The 27,425-nt window shown below is 49.1% G+C and overlaps 1 protein-coding gene across 6 annotated transcripts in view; it reads right to left on the bottom strand.

The window, feature by feature from the left end:
- Svil (Supervillin) overlaps positions 1-27,425 on the bottom strand; it is a 360,495-nt gene that overhangs the window by 176,633 nt on the left and 156,437 nt on the right. Inside the window, exon 1 of one of the 6 annotated variants that reach the window (XM_075680926.1) lies at positions 543-656. The exons of 3 other annotated variants lie outside the window; for them this stretch is intronic. The gene's annotated coding sequence lies outside the window, so the exon portion shown is untranslated. Of the gene's footprint in view, positions 1-135; positions 245-542; positions 657-27,425 lie in introns of those variants that run through there. 2 more of the 6 variants (XM_075680928.1, XM_075680929.1) reach the window with 2 other exon arrangements.

A 27,425-nucleotide genomic window follows, 5' to 3' on the forward strand; every position in this document is an offset into this window, starting at 1 on the left:
GTATACTAGCCTGTTCGTAACATCCACTTAATAGCGGTATTAAGTTTAAAAACACAACAGAAGCTATCCTTGCAAAATTGAGGTCAATGTAGCATTACACAAAGGCATTCAGAAAGCGTAATAATAAAGTATTACGCAAGCAAACGTTCCACAGACGAAGCTTTGCACAGCGGGTACTTTTGCGGGTTGCGGCCCGGCTACGTGCGATTTTTAATCCGGTTATTCGAAAGAGTCGACAAGCGTCCAAACCTGTCAGGAAGCTGTGGAATTCTTAAGCTGTCATGCCGATTTCCTCAGAATCAAGAAAGTGATTGTGTCGGCCGCGTACTATTACTTTTTTAAAAATATATGCCGGCCATTAGTACAGGATAACGATAAAGCCTGTAGTTATTTAGCCAAGCAGATACGCAGGGGTGCCGTTAAACTTGCGGAAGAGAAGCAACTGTCGGAAGAAGCGCTCATTCAGATTTTGTGAAGCGGTAACCAAGCAGGAGAGCGACTTCGCTGAACCTTGAAAAAACTGAATGAAAAGTAAAACTCACCTTACGTTAACCTGCATTTGTACACTGCAATCCCGTAATCTTGTTATCAAGCAATGTTCGCGCTGCAACACATGAAAAGCGCTCCAGCGCTGACGCGAGGTGGGGGGGAAAATTCCCCACATGAGCTCGACGACACGTAGCGGCAAGAAAAAAAAACATTTGCGTTGTGTTTATAGAGCACAAAACTATGTTTTGAAATAATATTCACATTCAATTTAAAAAATTCAATAATATTTTATGTGTTTTCTACTAGTTTAAGCAGTAGTAAAGTTTTGATAATGGCATCAGTTTTTTAGACAGTTTTGGTTTCGTTTTCTGCCGGGCGGAAGTTTTGACGAGCAAGCAGTGGAGTGAAAGGGGAGCAACCACAAGCTGGTTCTTTGATACCGCACGCGCGGCTAGCTCGGACTTTCGCGTTTCAGTCTGGCGTGCGCAAGTTTAATCTGCGCTGAACTAGATACTCTTAACTGTTCGAAGTGTGTGCAGACACTTTGCCATTACGCAAACGCTGTCCTAGAAAGCGAGAATATGCGAGTAGAGTGGGTTTTCTTTTATTTCGGAGTTCATGAGTTCTCACCACGCTCTTATCGAGCCGTAAAAGTGTGACCCCGTTCTTCACATGCGCCAAAGCAGTCTCCATCTAACTCGATTCGCCGCAGCGGTTACCTGCTGCGAAGGAATTCATGCGCCGCAGAAACTTAATTGCGCCTGGCGCATCTTGGCTGTCGAAATAAAGATTTTCCAGCGACGCATTGAGTTGTGTCTACTTCTTGTACATACGCGTGGTCTTTACCCAGACAACGCACAGCATCCCACCCCCCCCCCACCCCCCAAGAAAAAGAAGAACTGACATCCCACATTCCATGAAATATGTTCCGCGGGCATCCATGGGACGTGTCATTCAGCGAAGTCTCAACAATGAACAAATGCAGACATATATATCGGGATGTGTTGGCAGAGTTCGGCAATACACTTGCATTTAGTTTTTATTTTCGCGACTAAACCAAAAACGCTGAAGGGCTATATATATTGCTAAAATGTGAAGTTTATGCACACCTATATGAATACAACAATCAAACCCCGGCCCTCAGTCCCCAGCAGCCGCGAAGCAACTGACCACGGCGGCGGACAGATCTGTGGCGCTGCAGAGGGTGCTAAGAATACCTGGCTCCGGACAGGCCGCCATTGGAATCTGAACCTGGCAACGTTTAACGTTAGAACGCTATCTAGCGAGGCGAGTCTAGCAGTGTTATTGGAGGAATTAGAGGGTAGTAAATGGGATATAATAGGGCTCAGTGAGGTTAGGAGGACAAAAGAAGCATATACAGTGCTAAAAAGCGGGCATGTACTGTGTTACCGGGGCTTAGCAGAGAGACGAGAACTAGGAGTCGGATTCCTGATTAATAAGGAAATAGCTGGTAACATACAGGAATTCTATAGCATTAACGAGAGGGTGGCAGGTCTTGTTGTGAAGCTTAATAAGAGGTACAAATTGAAGGTGGTACAAGTCTATGCCCCTACATGCAGTCACGATGACCAGGAAGTCGAAAGCTTTTATGAAGACGTGGAATCGGCGATGGGTAAAGTCAAAACAAAATACACTATACTGATGGGCGACTTCAATGCCAGGGTAGGCAAGAAGCAGGCTGGAGACAAGTCAGTGGGGGAATATGGCATAGGCTCTAGGAATAGCAGAGGAGAATTATTAGTAGAGTTTGCAGAACAGAATAATATGCGGATAATGAACACCTTTTTCCGCAAGCGGGTTAGTCGAAAGTGGACGTGGCGGAGCCCGAATGGTGAGACTAGAAATGAAATCGACTTCATACTCTGCGCGAACCCTGGCATCATACAAGATGTAGACGTGCTCGGCAAGGTACGCTGCAGTGACCATAGAATGGTAAGAACTCGAATTAGCCTAGACTTGAGGAGGGAACGGAATAAACTGGTACACAAGAAGCCAATCAATGAGTTAGCGGTAAGAGGAAAACTAGAGGAATTCCGGATCAAGCTACAGAACAGGTACTCGGCTTTAACTCAGGAAGAGGACCTTAGTGTTGCAGCAATGCACGACAATCTCATGGGCATCATTAAGGAGTGCGCAATAGAAGTCGGTGGTAACGCCGTTATACAGGAAACCAGTAAGCTATCGCAGGAGACGAAAGATCTGATCAAGAAACGCCAATGTATGAAAGCCTCTAACCCTACAGCTAGAATAGAACTGGCAGAACTTTCTAAGTTAATCAACAAGCGTAAGACAGCGGACATCAGAAACTATAATATGGATAGAATTGAACAGGCTCTCAGGAACGGAGGAAGCCTAAAAACAGTGAAGAAGAAACTAGGAATAGGCAAGAATCAGACGTGTGCGTTAAGAGACAAAGCCGGCAATATCGTTACCAATATGGATGAGATAGTTCAAGTGGCTGAGGAGTTCTATAGAGATTTATACAGTACCAGTGGTACCCACGACGATAGTGGAAGAGAGAATAGCCTAGAGGAATTCGAAATCCCACAGGTAACGCCAGAAGAAGTAAAGAAAGCCTTAGGAGCTATGCAAAGGGGGAAGGCAGCTGGGGAGGATCAGGTAACAGCAGATTTGTTGAAGGATGGTGGTCAGATTGTTCTAGAGAAACTGGCCACCCTGTATACGCAATGCCTCATAACCTCGAGCGTACCGGAATCTTGGAAGAACGCTAACATAATCCTAATCCAAAAGAAAGGGGACGCCAAAGACTTGAAAAATTATAGACCGATCAGCTTACTGTCCGTTGCCTACAAAGTATTTACTAAGGTAATCGCAAATAGAATCAGGAACACCTTAGACTTCTGTCAACCAAAGGACCAGGCAGGATTCCGTAAAGGCTACTCAACAATAGACCATATTCACACTGTCAATCAAGTGATAGAGAAATGTGCAGAATATAACCAACCCTTATATATAGCTTTCATTGATTACGAGAAAGCGTTTGATTCAGTCGAAACCTCAGCAGTCATGGAGGCATTACGGAATCAGGGTGTAGATGAGCCATATGTAAAAATACTGGAAGATATCTATAGCGGCTCCACAGCCACCGTAGTCCTCCACAAAGAAAGCAACAAAATCCCTATAAAGAAAGGCGTCAGACAGGGAGATACGATATCTCCAATGCTATTCACAGCATGTTTACAGGAGGTATTCAGAGGCCTGGAGTGGGAAGAATTGGGGATAAAAGTTGATGGAGAATACCTTAGCAACTTGCGATTCGCTGATGATATTGCCTTGCTTAGTAACTCAGGAGACCAATTGCAATGCATGCTCACTGACCTGGAGAGGCAAAGCAGAAGGGTGGGTCTGAAAATTAATTTGCAGAAAACTAAAGTATTGTTTAACAGTCTCGGAAGAGAACAGCAGTTTACGATAGGTAACGAAGCACTGGAAGTGGTAAGGGAATACATCTACTTAGGGCAGGTAGTGACCACGGATCCGGATCATGAGACTGAAATAACCAGAAGAATAAGAATGGGCTGGGGTGCGTTTGGCAGGCATTCTCAAATCATGAACAGCAGGTTGCCACTATCCCTCAAAAGGAAAGTGTATAACAGCTGGGTGTTACCAGTACTCACATATGGGGCAGAAACCTGGAGGCTTACGAAAAGGGTTCTGCTGAAATTGAGGACGACGCAACGAGCTATGGAAAGAAGAATGATGGGTGTAACGTTAAGGGATAAGAAAAGAGCAGATTGGGTGAGGCAACAAACGCGGGTAAACGACATCTTAGTTGAAATCAAGAAAAAGTAATGGGCATGGGCAGGACATGTAATGAGGAGGGAAGATAACCGATGGTCATTAAGGGTTACGGACTGGATTCCAAGGGAAGGGAAGCGTAGCAGGGGGCGGCAGAAAGTTAGGTGGGCGGATGAAATTAAGATGTTTGCAGGGACAACATGGCCACAATTAGTCCATGACCGGGGTAGTTGGAGAAGTATGGGAGAGGCCTTTGCCCTGCAGTGGGCGTAACTAGGCTGATGATGATGATGATGACTCCTGCACAAATCATAAATATCGCATTTATTCCCTGCCAATAATGTAACACGCAAATATCGCCGGATTGTGCCGATCAGTACTTCCGGTGGTGGTGCGGTGGTGGTCCTGGCACAATGTTGATCTTTTCTTGGGATATGACTGTTCGCAAAATTCATGCAGTTAGGCAGCCCGATGACAAGTTGCAATTAAGCTGTGCAAGCTTTATTGATCCGCTCATTTGCATGCAAAGGCCACCATGTGCCTAGAAAAAGCATGGCAAATGACATCCATTTTATATGTCCCAAGCGAGGGATATACACCTCCATCCCGCATCCAGATAACATCCGAAGGAGGCCCGGACGGGACCTACGTGTGACATCTTTCGGTGTTTCGCATGGGAGGTTCTCTGGATTAGCGTAGGACATCTTAGGAACATCCCTGGGATCTCCTTAACATCCTTACAGGGATATCCATCAAACAACCTTGGGATGTCTGTGTTGCCTGGGTACTTTCAAACTGTATGTCCAGATGCAAATATACTTACCGTGTGTGGGCGCACAATCAGTGCCACAAACTGCACGCTGTGCTTGTACCCGTTATAATTAATGGCGCTATGACAGGCGTCGCACAGCGGAAAACTGCGGGATTTGTCACTTGAACTGCACCTATCTCCGTACACGAGTATTTTCATTCCGAGTCCTTTTGGACGCAGCATCCAAAGCCCGGAACCAAAGCTTCAATAGCGCTCAACAGCAGACCATGCGCAGCAAGTTTTCGATTGCCGTCCAATAAAGTTATCGACCTATATGAGACGCGGTCAGCAAGCAGTCTGAGCACGGCCTTATATAGAGCTCCAAGTTTACTGCGCAAAGACGAAAACTGAGCTTCCATCTCATTTGGTTTGTGTGAAAAAGAAAAATCACGAAAGATTGATGGAGCCGGGGTTATTACAGGCATAGGTAATTGTGTACCCGCCGCGATGGCTTAATTAGCGGCTATGGTGTTGCGCTGCTAATTGCATGAGGTCGCCGGATTAAATCCCGGCCGCGGCATTTCGATTGGGACGAAATGCAAAAACGCACGTGCCCCTTGCTTTGGGGGCTAGTTAAAGATCCCCTGGTGGTCAAAATTAATCTGGAGTCCCCCCTATATATAAGACGTGCGCCTCATAATCAAATGGTGGTTTTGGCACGCGTAAAACCCCAGAATTCAATTCATAGGCAATTAAGTGTGCAATGTGAGAGAAGTTTTAATGAAGCGACAGAGAGCAAGCATAATAATGCTTGACTGCAATAGATTTAAAGGCAGATTAGCTTAAACAGACTTGCTAACTATTTGTAGCCGCGAATAGAGATCATCATCCCCGTCGTTGTTTGTCTTCGCCGTATAACTACAGTAGTGCCCCAGTGATAACGTCCTATGGATTTGATATAGATATCCACTGCCAGGACAAGGATACCGCAGGGGATCTTCCGAGTATACGTCCTGAGGACGTCCCTCACATGACCATTTGGCTACACTTTCCGTGTCGTGCGGCCCTGCGGACATCACTTGCGTGTGCGCGAGGGACATCGTGGGGACATGCCGAGTACATTTCACGGACATATGCTAAAGCCTTTTGCAGTGTTTGCCACAATGTGTGTTATGGTCGCAGCCCACCCCTGTGCGGCAGATGCAACGGGCGAAGCCCCTACGCATCATGAAGTATGCGCATTGCATGCGCACGCTACGCATGCAATGGTATATGCAATGGAATGGTGCGGCATATGCCTCATTCTTCTAGGCCTTCCGCCAAGCGCAAGTGACTTATTAAACTAAATGAAGTTCTCAAAGTGCATTGTGCCAGAAAAATTTGTAAATTACAGCGTACACACGAGCTGCAGACACGATAGCTTCAGAATGTAATTCGAACTTGGAAGAATACAATTCTATTACGAGGAAGCTCGGACAAAGTCTCTTCGAGAACAAACACTCACGCATGCAGTATGCCGAAAAGGGGCCATATGCGATATCCCTGGGACACGTACCGCGGTAGATTATCTGAAACATGTCCATGTGCGATATCCTTGGGGCGTCTGCGGTATTCAGTCTGGTGGATGTCCCATTTGTATCCGAAACGGTGCACGGATATCGGAACAAGATTCGAATGCCCTACGGACGAAGAGTTTTCACTGGGATATGATGAATGTGAAGTTAAGTTGAAGTGAAGGCGTAACTGCTATCGTGATAAGAATAAAAGAAACAAAGTGCATGCAAAGAAGCGCCACTACTGCAGTCGATCTACGTACTGTAAGTGACGGTTCAAGGAAGCTGTTGTCGAACTTCCTGGTTTCGGGTGACAGACGTATGCGAAGAAGCCAACTTGGGAAATTGTCTTTAACGTGAAGTACATCAGGAGGCTCGTATATTTTACTTTTTCCCATGCGAATTGCCTTGTTGAACCCACTGACCCACATTCAAGCGTTCGAAATGTGTGTGTGCGTGTGTGTGTGTGTGTGATGGGAGCGGGTCGGTGAATGACAGCTACCGCATTCAGCGTTGACTATAGTCGAACGCGCAGCCGTGAACGAAAAGCAAAAGAAGAGAAATAGACCATGTCTGGCTTGAAACAAGTTGAATGAACACATGTATAGCAACGAAACAGTTTCTAGAGGACACAGCTGGTTCAGTTACTTCCGAAAGCTACAGGAGTTTACGAAAATATGCATGAGCCTGGATGGCACTTTGCATGCATTTAGAAAGCCAGACTTCATGGTCCGCATGTTTCAGTTTAGGAAAGAACCGTAGCAACGACGGACTGCCACGCTGCGAGACTGACCCATTTGTTGTGCTGAAGACCAGCGTGACAGAATCACCTATGGAAACACGGTCAAATAAGACAAACAAATATAGTATTGATGCTAACTTACAACAGTCAAATTACTTGCAAGTCACCAGTCCTGTTATTGCGTGTCGCTTTGCCATACATTCACATGACACTAGCATTTTTCACACAGTGCGAAATTAGGCTCAGTTCAAATTTCCGTTAGTCAGACCCAGTCTTGAGCATTCTCCACGCTTTTCTTTTTCTTCTTTCCAATGCATCTCTCAACGAATGACTAGGTTGTCTGTCTGACTAGATCTACATAACCCAGCTATGCGATAATCCTACGCGCGTACCTTTTTCTTCTGTGCGGCAAGCTACAGTGATTCGCGTACGAAATTCTTCGAAGCGCTTCAGCGTCGAGACGCCTCTTTTGCTGAAGTAAACGACGTTTCCACGAGTGCACTGGATAATCGGGCGGTGCGTGTTCTGGCTCGTGCTGAAGTGTTGAAAACAAGTGATGTGGACAGATTGTGATTGACAACGTTTAGCAGACTCATTCCGGGGCGTTGTGGTATAGCTCTGTCACATTGATATAGGGATGCTGATGCTATAGCCGAGGGGGGCGGGGGGGGGGGGGTCTAGAGCTGCTGCATAGGCTCCCTTCTAGGCTGGATGGATGGATAAGGCTTACCCCTTTAAATCGGGCCGTAGCTCACGCCACCTAGCCGTGAATAGTAATATATTTTGTACTTAGTGGACGGGGAAATTTCTCTTTCCTTGTTTTTAGCCACCAATCAGATAACCCGCGGTTGGTTATTTCTACATGCTTAAAGTCTATTTTGCCTCCACTGTCCATAAACCCCAATGCTTTAAAAAAAATAATGAACTCCGTTGCTTCGGATTGTAGGCCGAAGCAGTTTACGCGGGTTCGCGGGTTTACGTTCGAAAAGAACGCACAGTCATGCGTTCTTTTCCGCATGACTGTGCGCGTCGCCTTGTTCGCTTGTCTCACGGTGCGCTTTGAATGAGGACGCACTGAACAACGTACCTGAGATTCTCGGTTTCTGAAGTTCTGAAAGGCCGCGCTAAGGCTAGATCACCCTGCTCTTCCTCTTAGTTTGCATATCAGTAAAGATGCAATTCTGGGGTTTTACGTGCCACAACCACGATATGTATACAAGTACTCCGTATTAGGGGACTCGATCCGGAATAATTTTGACCAATTACATTAATGTGCACTCATATTGAGCGTTCTTGCATTTCGCCTCCCGAAATGCGGACGCCGCGGTCTTCAGTCGGGATCTGCAGGCTGTGAACGAAACCAGGGGCTGCTTGCACGAACATTTAATAACGAAAATAATGACAAATTTAAGAACGCGTTCTTGTGCGGACTAGGCGTTATCTATGGAACATTTAGGAACGAGTTCTTAAATTCATTATTTTTATTAAATCTTCGTGCAAGCCGTCCCAGGTATGCATATCCTTGCTAAAGGCACAGGAGATTGTGCAAACATGATTGCTCCCCAGCCTCATGCATGCGGCTATGCCCTTCGTGTACAGAACATAAGTTTCAGGAATAATTAGTTATTGTTCTAATTGCAATGCGCGGTACTTAAGCCACATTCACCGCATATGCACCGCTCTTCTCCGTCAGTAACGGTCAAGCAATGAAAGTTATCAAAACACTCCAGAGGCCAAATTCTTAACTCGGATACTTTGACTCTAAACAGAGCTATTCGAGATCTGGAATATTCGCACCCTGTTATTTTCATTTTTTGCATCATTAATTATAGCTACATTTTTCGTGAAATACAACAGCTCCAAAAGAAAGCAAAGTGCGATCTTATGTGGATCGTATAATTGAAACGTGGGACGCCTAAGTTAGCTTCTGGCTGCGAAATTTCTGCTATAAAATCGAGTCAGGCAGCAAAGTACACTAGATGTAAACCAGACCTACAGCGTCTCCGCATAGTAGATTATCGGCCATTGCGGCTCAGGGGCTACGACATTCGGCTGCTGAACACGAAGTCTAGGGTGCGATTGTCGGCCTTGGCAGACGAATTCCGACGGGGACTGAACGCAAAACCATCGCGTACATTTTAGGTGCACGTCTTTAGAGTCACATCTGGTCAAAATAATTAGTAGCTATTCGCTACGACGCCTTGTAGTGTTGGCGATGCTAAAGCTCCAATAACAGCCCGGTACACTATCCATTTCAGCGTCGCAACATACGTGAAGAGGGAGCCACAACAGCCTCAAGCTCAGCGTCTAGACCCCACGGAGAATGAAAACCAAGCGTTGCTTCGTAATCTCGACGTACCACCTACGATACGCCGATGAACTTGCCAATTAAGTGTACTTGCCACACTCACGACGATGCATCAATGCGTTCAAGTCAAAGGTGGTGTCTCGGATCGGCGTTTCCACTGGTGGTGACCGCCGCACTGAACCGACTGAACCGCGGCAAGGCAATGCAGCTAGGTTTTATACCAATCGCGCATGCGTTCCACCAGCATTAGCACCCTCCTTTCTTTTTTCTAAGAAAAACTTCACGCGTGACATAATGCATCTCAATCACGTGTCATTCACCTCACCGGCAGTGCCGGCAGAGCGTTACAAGCGTTACCAGCAAGGAAGGCGATTGCATCACACGTTCCCACGAGTACGAGTCTAGCCACGAGAAAATCGTGGCTAGACTCGCTGCAAGTTCTTGCGGTTTGCGGAATAACAAGCCGAATAAGTAATCTTTCGTTAGCAGCGCGGCGATCTACATGGGAAGTGAAAGAAGTAACAGGAAAGATCGCTGATTTCCTGTCACTTCTATTACTTGCATGCAGATCGTCACGCTGCTAACCAAAATAGATACCCGTTCAGCCTACCCTTGCGAATAAGCCAGTTAGCATCCTCTAGCGGCCAAAATATTTTAGTTTGCGAAACACCACGATTTTCGAGGCTATTCTTTCCGTAAACAAACTGTGGTCAGCGAAATTTGGGCTGTGCATGTGCTCGAAAGCAAGTTATGCATGTCGATATTTGCCCCAAATGGCAACACGTGCACTCGTGCGAGCTGAGGGTGGAACAAATCCACCTTCGCTGGCTAAATCTTGCTATCGAGCCTCGACCTTTATAAAGAGACCGCGGCAACCGTGCACCATGTTTCCTAAAAATAAAAAATGAAAAAGAAGAGAGGGAAGGAAAGAAGAAAAGAAAGGTCAGAAAAATAAATTATGCAAATCCAAACCCGCATTTTAGAATCTATGTGAAGCGAAGCTTTCGTGCAGCGGTCGATCAAATGCTATAAGTTTGACCATTTCATTGCTGCGTTTTTGGCGTAAAGGAAGCTGACGCGCGCGCGAACGTGCTCTCTCTCGCGCACCCGTGCAACGCAGTGTGACACGTGCGGCGATTATCTAAAAGAGCTATAGTTAACGGCACTGGCAGAGAAGTAGTGCGCGGGCGATTGTGGCCTCTACGATGGTTGTAAACATAGGGCCGCGAGAGAGGGTGCCATCTGGCTTATTCGCAAGAGTGGCTGAACGTGTGTGCTGGGGAACCGAGGTTCGATCCCATCATTGAATAAGTAATTCAAATTTTTCTTTTAAGTATGACCTAATCGACAAGACAGTGGCAGCCACGGTAAGAAAAGTCCAGAAGGGTTCGCAAATATTAAAAGAAAGCAGAACCAGGGAACTGGCCACGGCGCCCACGAAGGTTTCTATACCACCTTTCACTCCGGTTGGCAAATCGTTCGTTTCTGCAATGCGCGCGCTTCTTTAGTACTCTCGAATACATTTCTTGCCCACTAGCAACATACTAAAACACTGCATATACTGTTATACTAGCGGGCTGTGGCATCAGGTGCTATATATTCAGGTCTGTATGTTAACCGGCGACGTATACGTACAATGCTAAAGATTAAATTCTGCATTCTTACTTGCTAAAACCACGGTCTGCTTATGAGGTACGCCGTAGTGGGACACTCTGGATTTTGACCATGTGGGGTTCTTTAACACGCATCGGTACACGGGCATTTTTGCACTTCGCCCCCCATCGGAATGCGGCCACCCCGGCCGGGATTTGATCCGGCCGCGACCTCGTGCTTGGCTGCGTAAAACGCCAAAGCCACTAAACAGCCACGGCGCGTGTGTAGAGTGTTGGCACATTGCAAACAAAATACTGAGGGCCGAAAGGTACTGTGCTCATTCGCCTTATCAAATATAGAAAAATATACAGTAAGGTATGATATTCGATCAGCTTATCCAGTGTAGAACGTACGGGTGAGGAAACGCCTTTATAGAGTATCTAGCTTTATTCTCGAAGATTTCTAGCATAACGATGGCAGATAAGACGCGACTTCTGGTGATGACTATATGTAGAGACAAGGAAGATGGAAATTCAAATATTGTGAGAAGAAAATTTTGGAGCACGTTTAAGCTTCGCCGTTAAGAGTGGAACGCGGCAGCATTCAACGATCCCTGACTGCTTCTCACGCTTCCCGGCAACTGGAGCGTGTGTAACCGTAATGTTGACCGGAAAACGTTGGCCGCGAACGCTATGCTCGAAGGCGGGCTTTGTGGTAGAAACACGGCCTCTTGCTTGGGCCCCGTTGCGGCGCAGGCGAGCGCCAGCTGGAGGTATTGCAAGGAACCGGGCTCGCCGCTCCGTAGCCCCCGAGGCACCCACGCGCCGGCTTGCTCAAATGGCAGACGCCGCGGCCGGTCTGTGAATTGTAGAAGCGCTGGAAAAGGTTTTTCTTTCAGTTTTCGCGTAACAGAATGATGTTTTCTCGTATAGTCAAATTACAATCCGAGAGCTATCATGTCTGCAGGTTGTGTGTATGTCGTAGTTTACCATTTTTCCACGTATCTTAGCTTGCGAAATTCAATTAGTGCATTAAATTCCTTGTGGCGCATGGATGACCTGGGTACGGGTGGCTCGAAAATCCCTTTCTTGCCTGAACGATGTCCGACACCGGACACAGGACGCGGACGCCGGACTTTCTGCGAGACGGACTCCTTAACACTATCGCGTAAATATAGCCTATATATATATATATATATATATATATATATATATAACCTTTATATTAGGTTAAAGCTAGAGGAGAAAACCTCCCTTCTACTTCTGAAACCACTCCTGGCGCAGTCACGATAGACCCGACGCCCACGCTCCTCGGAAGGAGGGACTTGCGAAGTGATAACGGGTTCGGCTGTGTAATGAGTGCGCTTTTTTTAGACAAGAAACGTGCCACGGCGAGCTGACGCGCGTGGCGCTCCGATGTTTCCCTGGCTAGCGGCCAGTGATTCATTATCTCTTACCGGGGATACACACATGCGCCCCTCGCGTTTTCACTCCGAGCGCGAAAACGTCATAACGCTGACGGTGGTCTCGTGGCTAGTGGTCAGCGCATTGTTCAGCTTCGGCTGAACCGCTGATCTGCGCAAGGCACTCTAAACAAGTGGGCTTCGAAAATCCTGCACAGTCTTCGCGACTGCCTCGTGCACGCGGCGATACGGGATCAGGCGCTGCAGACCGAGCAAAAATAGCGCTGATAATTCTTCGAGAGGGAACTGCTCGTCGAAAGCTTTTCATAGCCTGTGTGCAACCCCCTGACTGTCCTTAAAAAAGAAAAAAAACTGTCGTTGGTTGAATGCGATGCACTGTTACTCGTTCAGAAATTATTCGTCTGTATCCTGACCTGAGCAGATACAATAGTTTATCTTGCCGCGCGAGAACGAAGAGGCATGGCGCAGATGACGTCTATAGCGCTTGCGCGCTTCTCGAGGAAGATTGCTTGCGCTTGGCGCAAAACGTGTTTTGAATGTTTTGTAGAGTCGCTGGACACCACATGCAGTAGTGCGATTAAAATGGGAGAAAGGCCGAAAATGTGTGCATTGTCTATAAGACTCGGCATCGATAAAGTGAACACTCATAACGTTGAATGCGTGTGACAAAAATAACTTGGAAAGCATATTTAGCGCTAGCGAACAAGGACAGAAGGAAGACGACACCACAATGTGCTTGTCATGTCGTCTCCCTTCCGCCCTTGTTCGCAAGCGCTCAATATGCTTTCCAAGTCAGTTTACCAACACGCCCAACAAACGGCAATGCTGACAAAAATAAATTATGCGTTTTACGTGCCAATAACAACCTGATCATGAGGCACGCCGTAGTGGAGGACTCCCGATTATTTATTACCACCTGTGCTTCTTTAACCTTCACCCGAACCTTAGTCTATATGTTATAAACGAGCGTGGTCGCATTTCGCCCCAGTCGAAATGCGGTCGTCGCGGCCGGGATCGAACCTCTGACCTCGAGGTCTGAAGCGCAACGCCATAGCCCTTTGCCTACCACCGGATGTTCTAAATGCGTTTCTTCTATTACTTCATAGCTCCTCATCTTGTACAAAAGAAACAGTTCTTTTATTTCTTTCTTCTTTTTTGCAAATTTCCGCACTGCTTTCCTTTTCTTTCTTTCTTTTTTTCTTTTTTTTTTTGTGTCTGACGTGCTTCCCGGTCATCACGTTAAGCTTCTTTATTTTGATAATTCCCCTTGCCTTATATACAATGTGTTCTTTGTCGTTAAGAAGAAAGAAATCTGACGACAATGCCCGACGATCCTTTTCCAAACAGCTTCAAATCCACCGTATTCTACGGCATACCCTTTCTGTGTTTATTGTTTTCGTTTCTGAGGCTCGACCAACTCTAAAATGAATGGCGTATTCAACTCAGTACATTTCGGCGGCTTCCAGCGACGGGAAAGACGGCGCGTACCAGCCCGGGATTGACGTTCTCAGCCGCGACCAAGCCGAACGCTAAATATATTACGCATTGACAACATATATATAATAGAACGGCTACTTATTACCTTGTGTTGCGTTTCGCCTGCGACACGTGGTTTTGCCGGCGCGACTGCGGCGGGGCGGCAGACATTTTGGCCCGATCGTCGTCGCCGCAACACTCATCGGCAGGTGTTTCCAGGCGCGACTGCGGCGATGCGACCGCAAAAGATCATCCTCTCATTCCAGTCATTGTGCCCGAAACAGGCGATGCCAAAGCAGGGACCATCCTCTCATTCCAGTCATTGTGCCCGAAACAGGCGATGCCAAAGCAGGGACCATCCTCTCATTACAGTCATTGTGCCCGACCGGCAGCGCTACAACAGGGTGCTACGAGATCGTGCTCGACAGGGTGCTACGAGATCGTGCTCGTCATGGTGCTACGGCATCGCTACGACAGTGTGCGTCACCATTAGCCCATTGTACATTCACGTGCTCGTCTTTTGAGGGGTTCCTTCTTGCCCTCAACTGCGAGAGTATAAAAACAGCTGCCCCCGGACGCAAAAAAGGAGGGCTCCGATTTCTTCTGTTGAGTGAAGTGCTCTCCCGTCTCTCTACTTCGGTCAACCTGACCGCCAACTCTTTGCGATGTTAAAATAAACAAGTTGTTTTGTTGTTACCAGTCGACTCATGCTTTGCCGGGACCTTCGGATGCTTCCAGTTGTACCCCAAGCCGCCAGGCCAACGCTACCCTTGGGGCTTGCGACCCAGGTACAACCACGGGCGTCAGCGCCGAGTTCCCAACAGATCGTACCAGCAGTCAGATCCCAAACATCTGGTTGGCAGCGGTGAGATCGCCTCCGACTTCAAACAACTGTCTGCCAGCGGTGAGATCGCGACAACGGAGGCCAGCAGCGAAGAGATGCAGTTGACTGTATGCTGAGCAGCTCAACGACGATCCGGGAGCAGTGCAACGAGCCCTGTGTGATGACTGGTTGCCTGCAGCGGAACGACTGCGCTGGACTCTTGGCTGCGAGGTTTGGTGAGTGCGGGACTTTCTTCTTCTGAGCTTTGCCAGGCTTTTTGTTAGTGTTAGAAACAGAGCTGGTAATTGTGGTTGTCGTTGCTGCCGGGTTAGTTTGCGGCAAGACAATAGTAAGCAGTAGAGAAAGCAGCATTCAGAGCAGCCATGGATTTGAAGTCGTTGCGCAAACCGAAATTGTTGGAGCTTGCAAGAGAGTTGGGTCTGGATGTCTCAGACAAACTAAGAAAACCAGAACTGATAAAGGCTATTCTTGAGTTAGAGGCTGAGGATGACGAGCTGTCGGAATGCCTTGAGACCATTGAAGAGAGAGAGACTGCAAAAAGACAGGAGCGCGAACTTAAAGAGCAAAAAGAAAAAGAAGAGCGCGAACGTAAAGAACAGAAAGAGCGAGAGCAACAAGAGAAAAAAGAAGAGCGTGACCGTCAACACGCTTTGGAAATGAAGCGTCTCGAGATAGAGATAGAACGCGCTCGTAATGGAAGTCAGGCACACGGTGCAGGAGAACGAGTATTGTTCAAAATGACTGACCTGATGCGGCCGTTTAAGCTTGGAGAGGACATTGGTTTGTTCCTGGTTAACTTTGAGCGAACGTGCGAGAAGCAGGGGTTCTCTCGGGAAACGTGGCCACAGCGCTTGCTCACTTTGTTACCCGGCGAGGCGGCCGACGTAGTCGCTCGCTTGGATAGAGAGGAGGCAGAGGATTTCGACACAGTAAAATCGAGTCTGCTAAAAAAGTACCGGCTGTCTGCGGAGGCGTTCCGTCGGAAGTTTCGGGAAAATGAGAAAGGCAAAAGTGAGTCATATACCGAGTTTGCGTATAGGCTTATGTCGAACATGCAGGAGTGGCTCAAAGAAGAGAAAGCGTTTGGTGACCACGATAAAGTTCTGCAGTGTTTCGGGCTAGAACAGTTTTATAGTCGGTTACCGGAGAACGTGCGATACTGGGTCTTGGATAGGCCAGACGTTTGTACGGTGGCTAAAGCCGCTGAGCTAGCCGAGGAGTTTGTGACGCGTCGGGCTCGCGGAGCTAAGGACGGTCAAAAGGGTGAATTTGGCTCGAAGTTTGAGAGGCCGAGGTTCACGCCCATGAGATTAAAGGGGGACACGCGTAGTGAGGATGCGAGTGAAAGCAGTCCGACCAAACGTAAAGAGACGGCGGCAGCCAAACGCAGAAAGCGGTTCGAGATGAGGCGAGCGCGCTTGTGTTATACGTGCCAGAAGCCGGGTCACTTTTCGGCGCAGTGTCCGGAAACAACACCAAAAGTTGTTTTTTTTTCAATAGGCAGCACTGACGAGAACATGAAGCTTCTCGAGCCTTACATGCGAGACCTCCTCGTGAACGGGAAAGAGTGCCGAGTGCTTCGCGATTCCGCAGCAACGATGGATGTAGTTCACCCGTCTTACGTAGAACCCCATATGTTCACGGGCGAGTGCGCATGGATCAAGCAAGCCGTGGAAGCTCATAGCGTGTGTCTGCCGGTAGCAAAAGTGCTTATTGAAGGACCTTTCGGAGCGCTTGAGACGGAGGCGGCAGTGTCATCTATGCTGCCCCCCCAGTACCCGTACCTATTTTCAAACAGGTCCGATCACCTCCTGCGCGAGAAGGGGCTTTTGTTTGGTGAAGCTAGTGTTCAGGCCTTAACCAGATCGAAGGTTCGGGAGCTCGCTGCAAAGGCGGTAGTTGCGGGGCCGACGTTATCAAACAACGAAAAAGGGTCAGAGGCGCAGCAAGCTGATATTCCGAGCACGCCCGAACTGAATAAACTTGAGTCTGTAACGTTAAAGGCGCCAGATACTGGAGAGGAAATGCCCGACACGGGAAAGTTAGAAGAGCTATCTACTGATTTGCTCATCGCGCCTACGTCAGACGGACTTGATAGGTTGCTAAAAGTCAGCCGGTCGGCTTTGATAGCCGAGCAAAAAAAGGATGGCAGCCTGGAAAACGTGCGCTGCAATGTCAAAGAAGGTATCGCCAGGAAAACTGCGCGTTTTGTGGAAAGGGGTGGAGTCCTGTACCGGAAGTATCTAGACCGCAGAGGAGTGGAGTTCGATCAGCTGATCGTGCCTCAATGCTATCGTCAGGATCTGTTGCGCTTGTCGCATGGGGGTTCGTGGTCCGGACACCTAGGAGTTAAGAAAACTAAGGACCGTCTCTTGCAAGAGTACTATTGGCCAGGGTGTTTTCGAGACGCAGACCATTTCGTGAGGACATGTGACACTTGTCAGCGGGTGGGCAAACCAGGGGACAAATCGAGGGCGCCGTTGAAATTGGTACCTATCATTACGGAGCCTTTTAGACGGCTCGTTATTGATACTGTGGGACCTCTGCCGGTAACAGCCACGGGGTACAGACACATTTTGACTGTGATCTGCCCAGCGACAAAGTTCCCTGAAGCAGTGCCGCTTAAAGAACTCAGCTCAGTTGAGATAGTTAATGCACTACTGTCCATATTTGCGCGAGTTGGTTTTCCTGCGGAAATCCAATCAGATCAGGGCACAGTGTTTACTAGCGCTTTGACGACAACTTTTCTCGAAAGGTGTGGGGTAAAGCTGTTACACAGCTCAGTGTACCACCCACAGTCGAATTCCGTTGAGAAGCTCCACTCCGTCATGAAGCGCGTGTTGAGAGCGTTGTGTTTTGAACATCGAACTGACTGGGAGCTGTGTCTGCCTGGGGTGATGTTTGCTTTAAGGACCGCGCCGCATGCAGCTACGGGGTTTTCGCCAGCTGAACTGGTGTACGGTCGCTCGCTTCGATCTCCGCTTCGCATGCTTCGAGAATCGTGGGAAGGTAGGGGCGACGACCCAGTCGTGGTGGAGTACGTGCTTAAGCTCCTCGAACGCTTAAGAAGGGCACAGGAGTTGTCAGGTGAAGCAATGACAAAGGCCCAGCAGAGGGCCAAGGTTTATTATGATCGGACAGCCAGGGCCCGTCGTTTTGAGGTTGGCGATGAGGTCATGATATTGCGCACATCGCTAAACAACAAACTAGACGTGCAGTGGGAGGGCCCAGCGCGAATTGTTCAGAAACTGTCGGACGTTAACTACGTGGTAAGTCTGCCAGGAAAGCGGAAAGCACAGCAAGTTTACCACTGTAATCTGCTCAAACCTTATAGACAAAGGGAAGCAGTGGTGTGCATGATGGTAAACGTTCCTGAAGAGCTTCCGGTCGAGCTTCCAGGACTAGGCTCAGTGACGAACAGGAAAGACACCGGTCAAGTCATTAGTGACCTTATCAGTAAAGCACCGCTGTCGCCCGAGCAGAAAACCGAACTACACCAGCTATTACAAGAGTTTCAAGGTCTGTTCTCTGAGAGGCCTGGTAGGACTTCTGTACTTACTCATGATATAGAACTTACCTCCACAGAGCCAGTACGATCCAAGGCGTATCGGGTGTCACCCCGCCAGAGCGATATTATGGAGGCTGAGGTAAAGAAAATGCTACAGCTCGGTGTTATTGAGGCAGGTGAGAGTGATTATACCTCCCCTTTGATTTTAGTTGAGGTACCGGGCAAGGAACCTCGTCCTTGCGTCGACTACCGCAGGCTTAATTCCATCACTAAGGATCAAATTTATCCGATCCCTAACATCGAGGAGCGCCTTGAGAAAGTTAGTAGCGCTCAGTTTATTTCCACCCTAGATCTTGTCAGGGGTTATTGGCAGGTTCCACTTACAGAAGAGGCTAGTAGGTATGCGGCGTTCATTTCACCAATGGGAACATTCCGTCCTAAAGTGTTGAGTTTTGGTTTGAAGAACGCGCCATACTGTTTTTCAAGTCTCATGGATAAAGTGTTGCGGGGACAGCAAGAATTCGCTTTACCGTATCTAGACGACGTAGCGATATTCTCCGCATCCTGGTCTGAGCATATGACACACTTGCGGGCAGTGCTAACCCGCCTGCGCGAAGCAGGCTTGACAGTAAAGGCTCCTAAGTGCCAGTTAGCACAGGCCGAGGTTGTCTACCTCGGTCACGTGATTGGTCAGGGTCGTCGCCGCCCCTCTGAAATAAAAGTGGCCGCTGTGCGAGACTTTCCGCAACCGCGCACAAAGACCGATATTCGGTCGTTCTTAGGTGTCGCCGGCTACTATCAGAGGTACATCCCTAGGTACTCTGATATCGCGGCTCCCCTGACGGATGCTCTAAGAAAGACAGAGCCTCAAACAGTCGTCTGGGACGAGACAAAGGAAAGAGCTTTTAGCGCCCTAAAGAGTGCCCTAACAAGCCAGCCTGTGCTACGATCGCCAGACTATACAAAAGGGTTCATTGTTCAGTGCGATGCTAGTGAGCGAGGCATGGGCGTTGTACTGTGCCAACGGGAAAATGGAGAAGTAGAACACCCCGTCCTGTATGCTAGTCGTAAGCTGACCAGTCGTGAGCAGGCGTATAGCGCCACCGAGAAAGAGTGTGCGTGTCTCGTGTGGGCCGTTCAGAAATTGTCATGCTATCTAGCCGGCTCGAGGTTTATCATTGAGACGGATCACTGCCCTCTCCAATGGCTGCAGACCATCTCTCCCAAAAATGGCCGCCTCCTGCGCTGGAGCCTCGCTTTACAACAATATTCCTTTGAGGTGCGTTACAAAAAGGGGAGTCTCAACGGTAACGCCGATGGCTTAAGTCGAAGCCCCTAACGTAGGAATCAGCCTCAAAATTGTTTGTTACTGATGTTTTTTTTCCTGAGGCAGGATTTTTTTTAACATATTGCTTTTGTTTAGTGTTTCAAAGTGATGATATGCTTTCTAGTGCAAGTTTTCAATTTGTGGACGCGTTCTGAGTGATGCTAGACTACTGTAAGGAACTAGGCAGTGGTATAAAAAGGGGAAAGAGCCTGGCAGGGCTTAGTGAGGGTTGTGCCGTGCTTGCTGACTGAGCGGTTGAGTTTCAGCGTAGTTCTAACGCTTACCGGGAACGAGAACAAAAATGTGAACTCTCCCGAAGTCACTTTGCAGTGTCCCGTGCGAACCTGAACAAGAGAACGAGGCCTTCTCTGTGCGCTGCGCTCAAGAAACGTCGAGGGACGCCCGACTTCGGTTATGAGCATCATCGAGCGACATCCCTCCGGACAGCGGATGCAGTCCCCTGTCCATCGGGATCTCCTTCCCCCGGCGGGGCGGTCTGTTGCGTTTCGCCTGCGACACGTGGTTTTGCCGGCGCGACTGCGGCGGGCCGGCTGACATTTTGGCCCGATCGTCGTCGCCGCAACACTCATCGGCAGGTGTTTCCAGGCGCGACTGCGGCGATGCGACCGCAAAAGATCATCCTCTCATTCCAGTCATTGTGCCCGAAACAGGCGATGCCAAAGCAGGGACCATCCTCTCATTCCAGTCATTGTGCCCGAAACAGGCGATGCCAAAGCAGGGACCATCCTCTCATTACAGTCATTGTGCCCGACCGGCAGCGCTACAACAGGGTGCTACGAGATCGTGCTCGACAGGGTGCTACGAGATCGTGCTCGTCATGGTGCTACGGCATCGCTACGACAGTGTGCGTCACCATTAGCCCATTGTACATTCACGTGCTCGTCTTTTGAGGGGTTCCTTCTTGCCCTCAACTGCGAGAGTATAAAAACAGCTGCCCCCGGACGCAAAAAAGGAGGGCTCCGATTTCTTCTGTTGAGTGAAGTGCTCTCCCGTCTCTCTACTTCGGTCAACCTGACCGCCAACTCTTTGCGATGTTAAAATAAACAAGTTGTTTTGTTGTTACCAGTCGACTCATGCTTTGCCGGGACCTTCGGATGCTTCCAGTTGTACCCCAGGCCGCCAGGCCAACGCTACCCTTGGGGCTTGCGACCCAGGTACAACCACGGGCGTCAGCGCCGAGTTCCCAACAGATCGTACCAGCAGTCCGATCCAAACACTTGGATGAAAGTTGTTGATGAGTGCTCCAATGTAAACAACTCCGATTCAACTGGACCAGTATAGTACATAGGTCGCTGATGATGTCACTATGTGTATATGTCTCATCCATGCGTCATCCGAGGGTGGGTGGTGGCAGTCGCTCGCCAGGTTGGCGTGAAAGGGAGATCGCACACACCGATTCGCTTCGCGGACCGTGCACCTGTTTGGCACACGAGAGCGTCGATCCCTATCTCGCATCCAGACTGAGCACCGTTGGTTCCGATGATTTATGTGTGCTGCAACCACCGTCTTCCGGAGGGGAGGCGGCTGAGGAGACCCGCAGCTGAGGTTAACGACGCGAGACATGCCTGTACTCGGCTCGCATATATATAGGCTGTGTGACGATGTGGCTGTTATAGTGGATGTTTTGGTTTGGCTGATTTTAAGCATGATGCACCTTAATAAAGTAAGACTTGCGAAGTCATTTGCAACAAGGAGATACCAGTCAAGCTGAAGGGCTAAGTTTACGTAGCAAGAAAGTACGAGACGAACTCGTATACTCTACCGAACCGAAACTTAATAAAGAAGGTTAGCATGCAAATGATTCACGTGGCTGATATTAGGACGCTTAGATGAATGCGTTGAGTGGCAATAACATGTAGAGTTCAGAATGCTTACATGCGAGGAATGGCCAGAGGAGTCGCGGACATCGCAGCCAATGTTCAACAGGGAAGACTGAGCCATGGTTTGGCCATGTAATGAATGACGATAGTTGGTGGTGTCTCAAACGTGCTCTTGGGAAAAGGAACGACAACAGTAGTGGAAACAAACAAATGCATTTATTGCGTTTTTTGTACACCGATCTAGCCAGCCGAATGATTACCAATGGATTACGTCGATGGGCGCGCAACAAATCGAGGAAGTTCGACTTACTGCGACAAGATAGCGAGCGAATATGTTAACCCCATGCTGGACGCCAGCGCCTAATCGTTCGCGTGCACGGTCACGCGAACGGTGACGCGTTCAAACGATCGTGTTCGTCCATTCCGATGTCCTGCTACCGAGCCTCTCGCAGGACAGTCCTGCGAACAGCCGTCAAGCGCGCGAAACGTCCGTGCAGCTAGCCGACTGCTAGCCGAAAAGGCACAGGCTACTTACTCCATTTTGCACCCGAGTAACCCGCCGTTAGGTGGCGTTAGCAGCGCAACACTCACGGGGAGACTACAAATGAACCTGTGCAGGGTGATTTAGGCTGGACAAGTTTTGAAGTGAGGGAAGCTGGCAGTAAAATTGATTATGAAGAATGACTGAGGAATATGGAAGAAAGCTAATGGGCTGGGAGAGTGTTCAGGTATTTGTACAGGAAAAACATTGATTCACAGCCGAGGAAAGGAACTAGGAAGCTTACCAGCAAGTATACGACCTGTATGGTGAGCAAAATGGCAACAAAGAACGTCAAGCGGAAAATCAGAGAGGCTGAGATAATCTCATGGGTGATGGTAATGGAAAAGAAACCTGCTATGAGTAACTACTTAAGAGGAAAAAAAAACTAAATCAGGAATGAAACAATTTATGATAACTCAAAGGGAAGCTCTTTACTTTTCGTAACGAGATCAGGATGCCTTAGAACACGCACTTACAAAGCGAGATACAACAAGGAAGAAGAAGCATGTGCTTGGCTGCGGCAAAGCTAGGGAAACGATGGAGCAGGTTTTATTAAAATGCGAATATATCTGCCCAGCCGTTGATTTAGGCACCTCTGGCCTCCTTGAAGCCCTTGGGTTCAGCGAGAGCAAAGGGAAAGTAAACATATCCACAGTAGTGATTAGTAAGAGGCGATTGGGAGATTGATGGGACAAAAGTAGGAAAATGGCAAACGGAGGCGTAAAAAAACAAAGTTCACAGTAGGGGTTCAGAAAGTTTGGTTATGGGAATTCGTCGTGATTTTCTTTTTTTCCCTTTCTTTTTTCTTTTAACGTAGGTTGGATATTAGGCAATATAATAAGAAGAGCTTGGTGGCGCAACCCACCACCCCGTTCCAAAAGAGACGCTCATAGCATTCATCCATCCATCCATCGTGCCATCTCTCGTACTATAATCGTCGCAACCACACCGACCGCCGCCGGTGCAAAGCCACATGGCGAAGCCTGATTGCAGGAGACGCGAGCCATGCGGGAAAAACAATATCAGGAGACGCGTGAAAGTCGAGCGTCCCCACAAGGTCATCGTGTTACGACCTAACAATTCCGTCTCCCTTTCTGGCCGACAACTTTCTTCGCAGAAAATTATTGCTCGCCACTTCATCCACGGAGACACCGATTGGGGTTTAGGCTTCAGCGCAATGCTGCCGCGTTACACGCGCGATTGAGGCCGTGGATGAAAATGCCGCATTTTGCTGTAGGCACCAGTGTCACCGCGTCCCTGCGTCTTGGGGTGGGCGGCGGCCTAATTTGTCTGAGGCTGCCTGTTGCTACCACGAAGAGCTTTGCTTATACTACATGTCTCACCTTTCCTGAACGAACCGGATCGAAGGACCAACGTTTTGCGGGAGTGTACGAAGGTCGTCTTCCAAGCTCGTTCCAAGGTGCCAGACTCTACGTATTCTGCGAGGTGCCAATACCTTCGTGCTCTACAAACGCAAACATATCGCACTCCAGCACGGAAACCCTCGCTTGGATTGAGGGCAAGAGAGTTGTGCCGGCACCTCTATTTTCGAGTGCACTCTGTGGTGGCGAGGAGGTACGAGAACAGTATTGGTCAGTCATCGTATAGGAGGCCTTTAAGACAAAGACCTCCTAAGGGTACATTTAAGGCCCTGTCAGCCTTTTGTGATAACGCTTTCCTGATTTTGTAATCATATACGTACTATTCTGCACAAACGTATATCATATTTCTCCGTCTTCCCATACCCGTACACCCGACGCAGCAATTGCAAACCACCAAGCCTCGGCAAGCATCACGTCGGAGACAGATTCATAGAAGCCGGCAAGGGGAAAAGATTCTGGCCTATTCTGGTGGCATGAAACATGGAAGCGTTTCAATACTAAAAGTGACAACGCACTAATGAGCAAGATGATGACGTCAAGAAACTAAAAGAAGCGCTATGTAGGAGACACGTACCCCCATTAAAATAATACGTAGCTGACAGAGGAAGACTTGAGCACGATATGTATACAGTGACGCCAGGGGGCGCTACTGCTCCCCCTGTGCTAGAGTCACTGGAAAAAAGAATGTTTCCAGTGACTCTACCCTGTGCCAGCGGGTGCCAGCGCTAAAGTTCGCAAACGCCATTCGGTGTTTACAATCGGATATCTTGTCAGGGCTGGAAGTTAACCAAATATCGGTCGGTCGGTTGACTTTGGGAGCCCATGGTAAAATCACAAATGAGACAGTGCATGGTGACAGTGGTTGGCCTCTTTTGAAGTCAGAGAAGCGCAGAGTAAAATTAGTTTTGAAGAAAGACTCAGGAATATGGATCAAAATAAATGGGCGGTTAAAGTGCACAAGTATCTGTACTTGAAAAGCGTGGACGCCGAATGGAGGAAGAGGTCAATAAATTAGGCACCAAATACAGGGTAATTGTATGTGTAACTTGTAACAACCTGGAGTAAAGTGTAAGAACCAAGTGCAACAACCAGGAATCGCCAGAAAGAAAGTGAAACAGAGACAGTAAATTGGGTGCGAAGATTGGAAACAAAAAGGACCACGGAGATTTACAAGAATGACAAGAAATAAATTGGAAGGGAAAATCTGTACGGTAACACAAAGGGCAGTGTCTTGCTATTTGAGGCTCGAGCTGCTGAGAAAAAAAGATTAAGGAGATGTATACAAAATGCTAAAATAAAAAGCATGTGTGAAGAAGAAGACGCGCCTCGCGGCACAGCCGCATCGCCAACGCGCGGCTCGTCTCGCCTCGCGCTGTTGATTGCTGGCGTCCGTTTGCCGGCGGGTAGAACGCCGTGCTTGGACACAACGTGGCCTAAAATGGTGAGCTCTCGCGCGGCGAAGCGGCACTTCTTGAGGTTGAGTTGAAGGCCAGCGTTCGTTAGACAGGTCAAAACTTGTCTGAGGCGGAGCAGGTGAGTAGGAAAATCAGGCGAGAAAACCACGACATCGTCGAGGTAACACAGACATATAGACCACTTGAGGCCACGCAGCGTGTTGTCCATGAGTCGTTCAAAGGTGGCAGGGGCGTTACAAAGCCCGAAAGGCATCACCTTAAATTCATATAAACCGTCAGGCGTAATGAATGCGGTTTTCTGGCGATCGGCCGCAGCCATCGGGACCTGCCAGTACCCTGAACGCAAGTCAAGGGACGAGAAGAATTCTGCTCCCTGAAGACTGTCGAGGGCGTCATCGATGCGCGGCAAAGGATAGACGTCTTTGCGCGTTACCTTATTTAACCGACGGTAGTCGACGCAAAAGCGAATAGACCCGTCCTTCTTTCGAACGAGAACGACAGGAGATGCCCAGGGACTGTGCGAAGGTTGAATAACATCACGGCGCAGCATATCTTCGACTTGGGTGGTAATGACACGACGCTCTTCGGCAGAGACGCGATATGGTCGTTGACGTAACGGCTGATGTGAACCGGTGTCAATGTAGTGCTGCACTTCCGACGTGCGGCCCAGGTGAGGTTGTGAAACGTCGAATGAACTGCTAAATTTGTGCAGGAGATCAAGAAGGTCGGCGCGTTCGGCAGGTGTGAGGGTATCGGCGATTGCATTCAAGAACGCAACCCTGGACGTTTCCTCAAGCGCGGACATCGAAGATGGTTGGCCGGGGTCGACGTCAAAAGAGTCTCCAGGGACGTCAACCAAAGACGAAGAGTCGAGGAGGTCCACGAAGCCAAGGCATTCACCAACGAGCAACGTAAGAGGCGCACAGAGGGGATTGTAAAAGTAAATATTGCTGCAGCCGCCAGCCATGTCAAGCGTCGCGAAGGGTAGTGGGAGAGATTTACGGCCCATGAAGACGTCGGACGGCGTGAAGAGGACCGTTGCATCAGCGATGGCATCGCAAAAGACGGGTACGAGGGCGAAGGAGCCAGGTGGAATATCTGTGTCCTCGCGCACGGTAAGTTTAGAAGGGCGGTCGCAATCGTCGTCCAAGGGTGCGTCACAAGGGGCAAATTCAACTTCGGCGCGTGCGCAGTCGATCACGGCTTTATGACTGGATAAGAAGTCCCATCCGAGGATGACGTCATGCGAGCAGGTGGGAAGAACAATACACTCGACGATGTAAACAATGCCGTGAATAAGCACACGCACAGTACAGGCGGCGTGCGGAGTGACGTGCTGCGCGCTTGCCGTACGAAGCGACAGTCCAGAAAGCGGCGTGGTCACCTTGCGCAGCGAACGGCACAGTTTGGCGGCTATCACAGAAACGGCTGCGCCGGTATCCACAAGAGCGAATGCTGGAACACCTTCTACACAAATTTCGACCACGTTAGCAGGAGAGGCGCGAGGACTTTGACAGTTCGAATGGGGCGCAGTTCTTGCCTCTTGAACTGCGACGTTCAGTTTTCCTGGTCAGGTGGTGCGGGTCGCCGACGCATTGGGGAGAGCGAGCGTCGGCGAGGGGATGGCGAGCGACGCGAAGGAAATTCTGGGATGTCAGCACGAGCATATGGTTGGGGGGAAGGAGCGGCGTATTGGCGAAAGGGCTGGCTGCCGTACTGGAAGGGCCGCGAGGCGTCGCCAAACGCTTGAGGACGACGGCGGCAATATCGGGCGACGTGTCCGGGAGTGCAGCAAGAATAACAGATGGGTCGATTGTCAGGTGTTCGCCAAGGATTAGCTCGCGGGGCGGTCCAAGATGTAGCATGGGCTTCCGGTGGCAGCGGTTGGGACTGGGTCGTGAAAGACGCCGGTGGAGGCCTGCGTACTGCCTGCGCGTACGTAAGAGGCGCGGCCACAGGCAGGACTGGGTGCGCATAGGTGAGAGGCGTGGCGACAGGCTGCACTGCCCGCGTAGAGTTGAGATTCGCGGCTGCAGGCGGCTGATGGTGTGCGGAAGGGACAACTTGGGCGACCTCTTCGGAAATGAGGGTGCGGAGCGAGTTTGGAAGACGGGAGGTGGGCTCCTGAGTGAAGGGGACTAAAGAAAGTTGGCGGGCAACTTCCCCACGCGCAAAGTCCTTGACCCGCTGAAAGAATGAGGATGGGTCGTACATGTTGTCAAGGCTCGCCAACAACTCGTCGCTTCCCAAAGGACGCCGAGTCGAAGCGCGTTGCTTCCTTAACTCATCGTAACTTTGGCACAGGCTGACAACTTCAGACACAGTGCGCGGATTCCTGGCTAGGAGCATCTGGAATGCGCCGTCATCGATGCCTTTCAGTATATGGCGAATTCGCTCAGCTTCGGGCATTGCGGCGTTGACTCGTTTACAAAGGTCCACGACGTCTTCTATG

The sequence above is a fragment of the Dermacentor variabilis genome, chromosome 2 (genome assembly GCF_050947875.1).
Source record: "Dermacentor variabilis isolate Ectoservices chromosome 2, ASM5094787v1, whole genome shotgun sequence".
Taxonomy (NCBI): Eukaryota; Metazoa; Arthropoda; class Arachnida; order Ixodida; family Ixodidae; genus Dermacentor; species Dermacentor variabilis.